This window comes from Eubalaena glacialis, chromosome 8 (assembly GCF_028564815.1).
Source record: "Eubalaena glacialis isolate mEubGla1 chromosome 8, mEubGla1.1.hap2.+ XY, whole genome shotgun sequence".
NCBI lineage: Eukaryota > Metazoa > Chordata > Mammalia > Artiodactyla > Balaenidae > Eubalaena > Eubalaena glacialis.
The window spans coordinates 34043480-34055872 of NC_083723.1; positions in this window are offsets into that span (position 1 = coordinate 34043480).

The following is a 12393-nucleotide window of genomic DNA, read 5'->3' on the forward strand; positions in this document are numbered from 1 at the left end:
AAGTGGAGGTTCTTGGAAACAGAGCAGCACTAAACTTTGGGGTGCCTGTGGCGTGCTGATTTTTAGGTTTCCCTATTTCTACGCCCATGAGTGGAAGTGCCCTATGCTCTCTCAGCTGTGTCTATTCCATGTTTCAGGACGCAGCGTACACTTCTCCAGAGTGGCTGTTGGCAATTTCCATCCCGCCCATCAGCGTAGCAAGGCTCCCGTGTCTCCATGGCCTGTCCTGCATTTCTGGTTTTTACACTTTTTTCAGCATGGCCCTTTTGACCGCTGGCAAGCGAGACTTCTTTGTAGCGCCGATTTGCCTTTCCGGTTTGCTTGGTCGGCCAAAATGGGCGTATGCGTTTTTTCCTGAATATATTCAGGAAAAAACGCATACGCCCTTTCTGGCCAAGGGCATCATTGTCAACGCTTTGCCGCTTTTCATGTGCTTTCAAGGCGAGTCGAATCGACCTCCTGAAATCTGTTTCATGCAATTCTGCCTTGCTTTCAAATCCTCTTCGTTGCCTTCCCTCAATATATTTGTGGACGAGAGTCATCATTTCTAACTCTGCAGGTTTGTGAATTGCAGTGCCCCTGAGCTCCATTTGTCAACTCGCTTTTTTGGGAGCTGGCCGCAAAAGCGCAGGATTGTTTCAGGCCCTATTCTGGTTCCGGGGGGCAGGCTGAGCCTGTGGTTCATTATTCTTCCTGATGGGAAAATAGAGTGACCTGTGCCTGTCCCAACACCTAGAGCTAGTCTCTCATTGGTTCCCCCTCTTCCCGTTCATCCTCAGGACAAATTGTGACCTGTACGAAACAGGAGGTCAACGGTGCTGATTCTCCAAGTAGGGAGATTGTTAGTGAAGCGGCTGGAATGGCGAACCCGAGCACAAGGAGAGGAGAAATGAGGTGCGTTTTAGAAACCTTTCCCGATCACACGGTGTACCATCTTCTGGGTTTCCCAGGCATGTTTTCGATGTAGGAAGATGCCCTTGAACCTGGAGATTTGGGACCCATGGCATGGGTACCACGCAGTACTACTTTAAAGGGTCTGCGTTTGCTCACCCAACCTCATCGATCCTCTCAGCCCCAAGAGTGTCCAGCCTTATGTCTCATCCAGCTGTGGGTCTACATATGGTCAATCCAGGTTGCATCAGAGCCCCTGAACGGATTTTGTAAGAATTTCTCTCTCTTTCACTGTCTTTGTTTTCTGCGGTATTTTTTTAAGTAATCTATTTTTATAATTGGGTTTAGCTGCTTTTCCCTGCTGTGTTTATGCCGCTTTACACCCTCTTGATTCACTTCCAGAGAGATATCAATACATAGGTTTAAAGACTCTTACTAGTCAGATATATTCTTGGGCGGTGAATAGGGGGTGTTGAGTCCAGTTCACTGAGCAGGGAGTAGGTCTTGTCTATTACATATTTGGCTTGTGGAACGGTATGTGAGCTAATTTCAAACCCTTGTTTTATGCATCACCCCGCCTCACCTTTCCCGTTAAGCAGCCATAGTGTGTTTTCTAAATGTGTGACTCTGTTCTGTTTTGGAATTCAGTTCAGGTGTAGCGATGTTGACATTCCCTCTATAAGTGATATCTTAGGATAAGTGTCCTTTTCTGTGTGACTTACTTCACTTAGACTCATCGTCCCTAAATCCACTCATCATGCTGCTACTAGCCTTATGACACTGATTTCATGGCTGAGTGATATTCCATTGTGCATAAGTACCACAACTTCTTTATCCATTTTTCTGTTTCCTGGGATATTTAAGGTGTACCGAAGTGGAGGTTCTTGGAAGCAGAGCAGCCCTAAACTTTGGGGTGCCTGTGTCGTGTTGATTTTTAGGTTTCCCGATTTCTACGCCCATGAGTGGAAGTGCCCTATGCTCTCTCAGCTGTGTCTATTCCATGTTTCAGGACGCAGCGTACACTTCTCCAGAGTGGCTGTTGGCAATTTCCATCCCGCCCATCAGCGTAGCAAGGCTCCCGTGTCTCCATGGCCTGTCCTGCATTTCTGGTTTTTACACTTTTTTCAGCATGGCCCTTTTGACCGCTGGCAAGCGAGACTTCTTTGTAGCGCCGATTTGCCTTTCCAGCTTGCTTGGTTGGCCAAAAAGGGCGTGTGCGTTTTTTCCTGAATATATTCAGGAAAAAACGCACACGCCCTTTTTGGCCAAGGGCATCATTGTCAACGCTTTGCCGCTTTTCATGTGCTTTCAAGGCGAGTCGAATCGACCTCCTGAAATCTGTTTCCTGCAATTCTGCCTTGCTTTCAAATCCTCTTCGTTGCCTTCCCTCAATATATTTGTGGACGAGAGTCATCATTTCTAACTCTGCAGGTTTGTGAATTGCAGTGCCCCTGAGCTCCATTTGTCAACTCGCTTTTTTGGGAGCTGGCCGCAAAAGCACAGGATTGCTTCAGGCCCTATTCTGGTTCCGGGGGGCAGGCTGAGCCTGTGGTTCATTCTTCTTCCTGATGGGAAAATAGAGTGACCTGTGCCTGTCCCAACACCTAGAGCTAGTCTCTCATTGGTTCCCCCTCTTCCCGTTCATCCTCAGGACAAATTGCGACCTGTACGAAACAGGAGGTCAACGGTGCTGATTCTCCAAGTAGGGAGATTGTTAGTGAAGCGGCTGGAATGGCGAACCCGAGCACAAGGAGAGGAGAAATGAGGTGCGTTTTAGAAACCTTTCCCGATCACACGGTGTACCATCTTCTGGGTTTCCCAGGCATGTTTTCGATGTAGGAAGATGCCCTTGAACCTGGAGATTTGGGACCCATGGCATGGGTACCACGCAGTACTACTTTAAAGGGTCTGCGTTTGCTCACCCAACCTCATCGATCCTCTCAGCCCCAAGAGTGTCCAGCCTTATGTCTCATCCAGCTGTGGGTCTAGATATGGTCAATCCAGGTTGCATCAGAGCCCCTGAACGGATTTTGTAAGAATGTCTCTCTCTTTCACTGTGTTTGTTTTCTGGGTTTTTTTTTTTTAAGTAATCTATTTTTATAATGGGGTTTAGCTGCTTTTCCCTGCTGTGTTTATGCCGCTTTACACCCTCTTGATTCACTTCCAGAGAGATATCAATACATAGGTTTTAAGACTCTTCCTAGTCAGATATATTCTTGGGCGGTGAATAGGGGGTGTTGAGTCCAGTTCACTGAGCAGGGAGTAGGTCTTGTCTATTACATATTTGGCTTGTGGAACGGCATCTGAGCTAATTTCAAACGCTTGTTTTATGCATCACCCCGTCTCACCATTCCCGTTAAGCAGCCATAGTGTGTTTTCTAAATGTGTGACTCTGTTCTGTTTTGGAATTCAGTTCAGGTGTAGCGATGTTGACATTCCCTCTATAAGTGATATCTTAAGATAAGTGTCCATTTCTGTGTGACTTACTTCACTTAGACTCATCGTCCCTAAATCCACTCATCATGCTGCTACTAGCCTTATGACACTGATTTCATGGCTGAGTGATATTCCATTGTGCATAAGTACCACAACTTCTTTATCCATTTTTCTCTTTCCGGGGATATTTAAGGTGTACCGAAGTGGAGGTTCTTGGAAACAGAGCAGCACTAAACTTTGGGGTGCCTGTGTCGTGCTGATTTTTAGGTTTCCCGATTTCTACGCCCATGAGTGGAAGTGCCCTATGCTCTCTCAGCTGTGTCTATTCCATGTTTCAGGACGCAGCGTACACTTCTCCAGAGTGGCTGTTGGCAATTTCCATCCCGCCCATCAGCGTAGCAAGGCTCCCGTGTCTCCATGGCCTGTCCTGCATTTCTGGTTTTTACACTTTTTTCAGCATGGCCCTTTTGACCGCTGGCAAGCGAGACTTCTTTGTAGCGCCGATTTGCCTTTCCGGCTTGCTTGGTTGGCCAAAAAGGGCGTATGCGTTTTTTCCTGAATATATTCAGGAAAAAAAGCATACGCCCTTTTTGGCCAAGGGCATCATTGTCAACGCTTTGCCGCTTTTCATGTGCTTTCAAGGCGAGTCGAATCTACCTCCTGAAATCTGTTTCCTGCAATTCTGCCTTGCTTTCAAATCCTCTTCGTTGCCTTCCCTCAATATATTTGTGGACGAGAGTCATCATTTCTAACTCTGCAGGTTTGTGAGTTGCAGTGCCCCTGAGCTCCATTTGTCAACTCGCTTTTTTGGGAGCTGGCCGCAAAAGCGCAGGATTGCCTCAGGCCCTATTCTGGTTCCGGGGGGCAGGCTGAGCCTGTGGTTCATTCTTCTTCCTGATGGGAAAATAGAGTGACCTGTGCCTGTCCCAACACCTAGAGCTAGTCTCTCATTGGTTCCCCCTCTTCCCGTTCATCCTCAGGACAAATTGCGACCTGTACGAAACAGGAGGTCAACGGTGCTGATTCTCCAAGTAGGGAGATTGTTAGTGAAGCGGCTGGAATGGCGAACCCGAGCACAAGGAGAGGAGAAATGAGGTGCGTTTTAGAAACCTTTCCCGATCACACGGTGTACCATCTTCTGGGTTTCCCAGGCATGTTTTCGATGTAGGAAGATGCCCTTGAACCTGGAGATTTGGGACCCATGGCATGGGTACCACGCAGTATTACTTTAAAGGGTCTGCGTTTGCTCACCCAACCTCACCAATCCTCTCAGCCCCAAGAGTGTCCAGCCTTATGTCTCATCCAGCTGTGGGTCTAGATATGGTCAATCCAGGTTGCATCAGAGCCCCTGAACGGATTTTGTAAGAATGTCTCTCTCTTTCACTGTCTTTGTTTTCTGGGGTTTTTTTTTTTTAAGTAATCTATTTTTATAATGGGGTTTAGCTGCTTTTCCCTGCTGTGTTTATGCCGCTTTACACCCTCTTGATTCACTTCCAGAGAGATATCAATACATAGGTTTTAAGACTCTTCCTAGTCAGATATATTCTTGGGCGGTGAATAGGGGGTGTTGAGTCCAGTTCACTGAGCAGGGAGTAGGTCTTGTCTATTACATATTTGGCTTGTGGAACGGTATCTGAGCTAATTTCAAACCCTTGTTTTATGCATCGCCCCGCCTCACCTTTCCCGTTAAGCAGCCATAGTGTGTTTTCTAAATGTGTGACTCTGTTCTGCTTTGGAATTCAGTTCAGGTGTAGCGATGTTGACATTCCCTCTATCAGTGATATCTTAGGATAAGCGTCCTTTTCTGTGTGACTTACTTCACTTAGAGTCATCGTCCCTAAATCCACTCATCATGCTGCTACTAGCCTTATGACACTGATTTCATGGCTGAGTGATATTCCATTGTGCATAAGTACCACAACTTCTTTATCCATTTTTCTGTTTCCTGGGATATTTAAGGTGTACCGAAGTGGAGGTTCTTTGAAACAGAGCAGCTCTAAACTTTGGGGTGCCTGTGTCGTGTTGATTTTTAGGTTTCCCGATTTCTACGCCCATGAGTGGAAGTGCCCTATGCTCTCTCAGCTGTGTCTATTCCATGTTTCAGGACGCAGCGTACACTTCTCCAGAGTGGCTGTTGGCAATTTCCATCCCGCCCATCAGCGTAGCAAGGCTCCCGTGTCTCCATGGCCTGTCCTGCATTTCTGGTTTTTACACTTTTTTCAGCATGGCCCTTTTGACCGCTGGCAAGCGAGACTTCTTTGTAGCGCCGATTTGCCTTTCCGGCTTGCTTGGTTGGCCAAAAAGGGCATCATTGTCAACCCTTTGCCGCTTTTCATGTGCTTTCAAGGCGAGTCGAATCGACCTCCTGAAATCTGTTTCCTGCAATTCTGCCTTGCTTTCAAATCCTCTTCGTTGCCTTCCCTCAATATATTTGTGGACGAGAGTCATCATTTAGAACTCTGCAGGTTTGTGAATTGCAGTGCCCCTGAGCTCCATTTGTCAACTCGCTTTTTTGGGAGCTGGCCGCAAAAGCGCAGGATTGCTTCAGGCCCTATTCTGGTTCCGGGGGGCAGGCTGAGCCTGTGGTTCATTCTTCTTCCTGATGGGAAAATAGAGTGACCTGTGCCTGTCCCAACACCTAGAGCTAGTCTCTCATTGGTTCCCCCTCTTCCCGTTCATCCTCAGGACAAATTGCGACCTGTACGAAACAGGAGGTCAACGGTGCTGATTCTCCAAGTAGGGAGATTGTTAGTGAAGCGGCTGGAATGGCGAACCCGAGCACAAGGAGAGGAGAAATGAGGTGCGTTTTAGAAACCTTTCCCGATCACACGGTGTACCATCTTCTGGGTTTCCCAGGCATGTTTTCGATGTAGGAAGATGCCCTTGAACCTGGAGATTTGGGACCCATGGCATGGGTACCACGCAGTATTACTTTAAAGGGTCTGCGTTTGCTCACCCAACCTCACCAATCCTCTCAGCCCCAAGAGTGTCCAGCCTTATGTCTCATCCAGCTGTGGGTCTAGATATGGTCAATCCAGGTTGCATCAGAGCCCCTGAACGGATTTTGTAAGAATGTCTCTCTCTTTCACTGTCTTTGTTTTCTGGGGTTTTTTTTTTTAAGTAATCTATTTTTATAATGGGGTTTAGCTGCTTTTCCCTGCTGTGTTTATGCCGCTTTACACCCTCTTGATTCACTTCCAGAGAGATATCAATACATAGGTTTAAAGACTCTTCCTAGTCAGATATATTCTTGGGCGGTGAATAGGGGGTGTTGAGTCCAGTTCACTGAGCAGGGAGTAGGTCTTGTCTATTACATATTTGGCTTGTGGAACGGTATGTGAGCTAATTTCAAACCCTTGTTTTATGCATCGCCCCGCCTCACCTTTCCCGTTAAGCAGCCATAGTGTGTTTTCTAAATGTGTGACTCTGTTCTCTTTTGGAATTCAGTTCAGGTGTAGCGATGTTGACATTCCCTCTATAAGTGATATCTTAGGATAAGCGTCCTTTTCTGTGTGACTTACTTCACTTAGAGTCATCGTCCCTAAATCCACTCATCATGCTGCTACTAGCCTTATGACACTGATTTCATGGCTGAGTGATATTCCATTGTGCATAAGTACCACAACTTCTTTATCCATTTTTCTGTTTCCTGGGATATTTAAGGTGTACCGAAGTGGAGGTTCTTGGAAGCAGAGCAGCCCTAAACTTTGGGGTGCCTGTGTCGTGTTGATTTTTAGGTTTCCCGATTTCTACGCCCATGAGTGGAAGTGCCCTATGCTCTCTCAGCTGTGTCTATTCCATGTTTCAGGACGCAGCGTACACTTCTCCAGAGTGGCTGTTGGCAATTTCCATCCCGCCCATCAGCGTAGCAAGGCTCCCGTGTCTCCATGGCCTGTCCTGCATTTCTGGTTTTTACACTTTTTTTAGCATGGCCCTTTTGACCGCTGGCAAGCGAGACTTCTTTGTAGCGCCGATTTGCCTTTCCGGCTTGCTTGGTTGGCCAAAAAGGGCGTATGCGTTTTTTCCTGAATATATTCAGGAAAAAACGCACATGCCCTTTTTGGCCAAGGGCATCATTGTCAACGCTTTGCCGCTTTTCATGTGCTTTCAAGGCGAGTCGAATCTACCTCCTGAAATCTGTTTCCTGCAATTCTGCCTTGCTTTCAAATCCTCTTCGTTGCCTTCCCTCAATATATTTGTGGACGAGAGTCATCATTTCTAACTCTGCAGGTTTGTGAGTTGCAGTGCCCCTGAGCTCCATTTGTCAACTCGCTTTTTTGGGAGCTGGCCGCAAAAGCGCAGGATTGCCTCAGGCCCTATTCTGGTTCCGGGGGGCAGGCTGAGCCTGTGGTTCATTCTTCTTCCTGATGGGAAAATAGAGTGACCTGTGCCTGTCCCAACACCTACAGCTAGTCTCTCATTGGTTCCCCCTCTTCCCGTTCATCCTCAGGACAAATTGCGACCTGTACGAAACAGGAGGTCAACGGTGCTGATTCTCCAAGTAGGGAGATTGTTAGTGAAGCGGCTGGAATGGCGAACCCGAGCACAAGGAGAGGAGAAATGAGGTGCGTTTTAGAAACCTTTCCCGATCACACGGTGTACCATCTTCTGGGTTTCCCAGGCATGTTTTCGATGTAGGAAGATGCCCTTGAACCTGGAGATTTGGGACCCATGGCATGGGTACCACGCAGTATTACTTTAAAGGGTCTGCGTTTGCTCACCCAACCTCACCAATCCTCTCAGCCCCAAGAGTGTCCAGCCTTATGTCTCATCCAGCTGTGGGTCTAGATATGGTCAATCCAGGTTGCATCAGAGCCCCTGAACGGATTTTGTAAGAATGTCTCTCTCTTTCACTGTCTTTGTTTTCTGGGGTTTTTTTTTTTTAAGTAATCTATTTTTATAATGGGGTTTAGCTGCTTTTCCCTGCTGTGTTTATGCCGCTTTACACCCTCTTGATTCACTTCCAGAGAGATATCAATACATAGGTTTTAAGACTCTTCCTAGTCAGATATATTCTTGGGCGGTGAATAGGGGGTGTTGAGTCCAGTTCACTGAGCAGGGAGTAGGTCTTGTCTATTACATATTTGGCTTGTGGAACGGTATCTGAGCTAATTTCAAACCCTTGTTTTATGCATCGCCCCGCCTCACCTTTCCCGTTAAGCAGCCATAGTGTGTTTTCTAAATGTGTGACTCTGTTCTGCTTTGGAATTCAGTTCAGGTGTAGCGATGTTGACATTCCCTCTATCAGTGATATCTTAGGATAAGCGTCCTTTTCTGTGTGACTTACTTCACTTAGAGTCATCGTCCCTAAATCCACTCATCATGCTGCTACTAGCCTTATGACACTGATTTCATGGCTGAGTGATATTCCATTGTGCATAAGTACCACAACTTCTTTATCCATTTTTCTGTTTCCTGGGATATTTAAGGTGTACCGAAGTGGAGGTTCTTGGAAACAGAGCAGCTCTAAACTTTGGGGTGCCTGTGTCGTGTTGATTTTTAGGTTTCCCGATTTCTACGCCCATGAGTGGAAGTGCCCTATGCTCTCTCAGCTGTGTCTATTCCATGTTTCAGGACGCAGCGTACACTTCTCCAGAGTGGCTGTTGGCAATTTCCATCCCGCCCATCAGCGTAGCAAGGCTCCCGTGTCTCCATGGCCTGTCCTGCATTTCTGGTTTTTACACTTTTTTCAGCATGGCCCTTTTGACCGCTGGCAAGCGAGACTTCTTTGTAGCGCCGATTTGCCTTTCCGGCTTGCTTGGTTGGCCAAAAAGGGCGTATGCGTTTTTTCCTGAATATATTCAGGAAAAAACGCATACGCCCTTTTTGGCCAAGGGCATCATTGTCAACCCTTTGCCGCTTTTCATGTGCTTTCAAGGCGAGTCGAATCGACCTCCTGAAATCTGTTTCCTGCAATTCTGCCTTGCTTTCAAATCCTCTTCGTTGCCTTCCCTCAATATATTTGTGGACGAGAGTCATCATTTCTAACTCTGCAGGTTTGTGAATTGCAGTGCCCCTGAGCTCCATTTGTCAACTCGCTTTTTTGGGAGCTGGCCGCAAAAGCGCAGGATTGCTTCAGGCCCTATTCTGGTTCCGGGGGGCAGGCTGAGCCTGTGGTTCATTCTTCTTCCTGATGGGAAAATAGAGTGACCTGTGCCTGTCCCAACACCTAGAGCTAGTCTCTCATTGGTTCCCCCTCTTCCCGTTCATCCTCAGGACAAATTGCGACCTGTACGAAACAGGAGGTCAACGGTGCTGATTCTCCAAGTAGGGAGATTGTTAGTGAAGCGGCTGGAATGGCGAACCCGAGCACAAGGAGAGGAGAAATGAGGTGCGTTTTAGAAACCTTTCCCGATCACACGGTGTACCATCTTCTGGGTTTCCCAGGCATGTTTTCGATGTAGGAAGATGCCCTTGAACCTGGAGATTTGGGACCCATGGCATGGGTACCACGCAGTATTACTTTAAAGGGTCTGCGTTTGCTCACCCAACCTCACCAATCCTCTCAGCCCCAAGAGTGTCCAGCCTTATGTCTCATCCAGCTGTGGGTCTAGATATGGTCAATCCAGGTTGCATCAGAGCCCCTGAACGGATTTTGTAAGAATGTCTCTCTCTTTCACTGTCTTTGTTTTCTGGGGGTTTTTTTTTTAAGTAATCTATTTTTATAATGGGGTTTAGCTGCTTTTCCCTGCTGTGTTTATGCCCCTTTACACCCTCTTGATTCACTTCCAGAGAGATATCAATACATAGGTTTAAAGACTCTTCCTAGTCAGATATATTCTTGGGCGGTGAATAGGGGGTGTTGAGTCCAGTTCACTGAGCAGGGAGTAGGTCTTGTCTATTACATATTTGGCTTGTGGAACGGTATGTGAGCTAATTTCAAACCCTTGTTTTATGCATCGCCCCGCCTCACCTTTCCCGTTAAGCAGCCATAGTGTGTTTTCTAAATGTGTGACTCTGTTCTCTTTTGGAATTCAGTTCAGGTGTAGCGATGTTGACATTCCCTCTATAAGTGATATCTTAGGATAAGCGTCCTTTTCTGTGTGACTTACTTCACTTAGAGTCATCGTCCCTAAATCCACTCATCATGCTGCTACTAGCCTTATGACACTGATTTCATGGCTGAGTGATATTCCATTGTGCATAAGTACCACAACTTCTTTATCCATTTTTCTGTTTCCTGGGATATTTAAGGTGTACCGAAGTGGAGGTTCTTGGAAGCAGAGCAGCCCTAAACTTTGGGGTGCCTGTGTCGTGTTGATTTTTAGGTTTCCCGATTTCTACGCCCATGAGTGGAAGTGCCCTATGCTCTCTCAGCTGTGTCTATTCCATGTTTCAGGACGCAGCGTACACTTCTCCAGAGTGGCTGTTGGCAATTTCCATCCCGCCCATCAGCGTAGCAAGGCTCCCGTGTCTCCATGGCCTGTCCTGCATTTCTGGTTTTTACACTTTTTTTAGCATGGCCCTTTTGACCGCTGGCAAGCGAGACTTCTTTGTAGCGCCGATTTGCCTTTCCGGCTTGCTTGGTTGGCCAAAAAGGGCGTATGCGTTTTTTCCTGAATATATTCAGGAAAAAACGCACATGCCCTTTTTGGCCAAGGGCATCATTGTCAACGCTTTGCCGCTTTTCATGTGCTTTCAAGGCGAGTCGAATCGACCTCCTGAAATCTGTTTCCTGCAATTCTGCCTTGCTTTCAAATCCTCTTCGTTGCCTTCCCTCAATATATTTGTGGACGAGAGTCATCATTTCTAACTCTGCAGGTTTGTGAATTGCAGTGCCCCTGAGCTCCATTTGTCAACTCGCTTTTTTGGGAGCTGGCCGCAAAAGCGCAGGATTGCTTCAGGCCCTATTCTGGTTCCGGGGGGCAGGCTGAGCCTGTGGTTCATTCTTCTTCCTGATGGGAAAATAGAGTGACCTGTGCCTGTCCCAACACCTAGAGCTAGTCTCTCATTGGTTCCCCCTCTTCCCGTTCATCCTCAGGACAAATTGCGACCTGTACGAAACAGGAGGTCAACGGTGCTGATTCTCCAAGTAGGGAGATTGTTAGTGAAGCGGCTGGAATGGCGAACCCGAGCACAAGGAGAGGAGAAATGAGGTGCGTTTTAGAAACCTTTCCCGATCACACGGTGTACCATCTTCTGGGTTTCCCAGGCATGTTTTCGATGTAGGAAGATGCCCTTGAACCTGGAGATTTGGGACCCATGGCATGGGTACCACGCAGTATTACTTTAAAGGGTCTGCGTTTGCTCACCCAACCTCACCAATCCTCTCAGCCCCAAGAGTGTCCAGCCTTATGTCTCATCCAGCTGTGGGTCTAGATATGGTCAATCCAGGTTGCATCAGAGCCCCTGAACGGATTTTGTAAGAATGTCTCTCTCTTTCACTGTCTTTGTTTTCTGGGTTTTTTTTTTTTTAAGTAATCTATTTTTATAATGGGGTTTAGCTGCTTTTCCCTGCTGTGTTTATGCCGCTTTACACCCTCTTGATTCACTTCCAGAGAGATATCAATACATAGGTTTTAAGACTCTTCCTAGTCAGATATATTCTTGGGCGGTGAATAGGGGGTGTTGAGTCCAGTTCACTGAGCAGGGAGTAGGTCTTGTCTATTACATATTTGGCTTGTGGAACGGCATCTGAGCTAATTTCAAACGCTTGTTTTATGCATCACCCCGTCTCACCTTTCCCGTTAAGCAGCCATAGTGTGTTTTCTAAATGTGTGACTCTGTTCTGTTTTGGAATTCAGTTCAGGTGTAGCGATGTTGACATTCCCTCTATAAGTGATATCTTAAGATAAGTGTCCATTTCTGTGTGACTTACTTCACTTAGAGTCATCGTCCCTAAATCCACTCATCATGCTGCTACTAGCCTTATGACACTGATTTCATGGCTGAGTGATATTCCATTGTGCATAAGTACCACAACTTCTTTATCCATTTTTCTCTTTCCGGGGATATTTAAGGTGTACCGAAGTGGAGGTTCTTGGAAACAGAGCAGCACTAAACTTTGGGGTGCCTGTGTCGTGCTGATTTTTAGGTTTCCCGATTTCTACGCCCATGAGTGGAAGT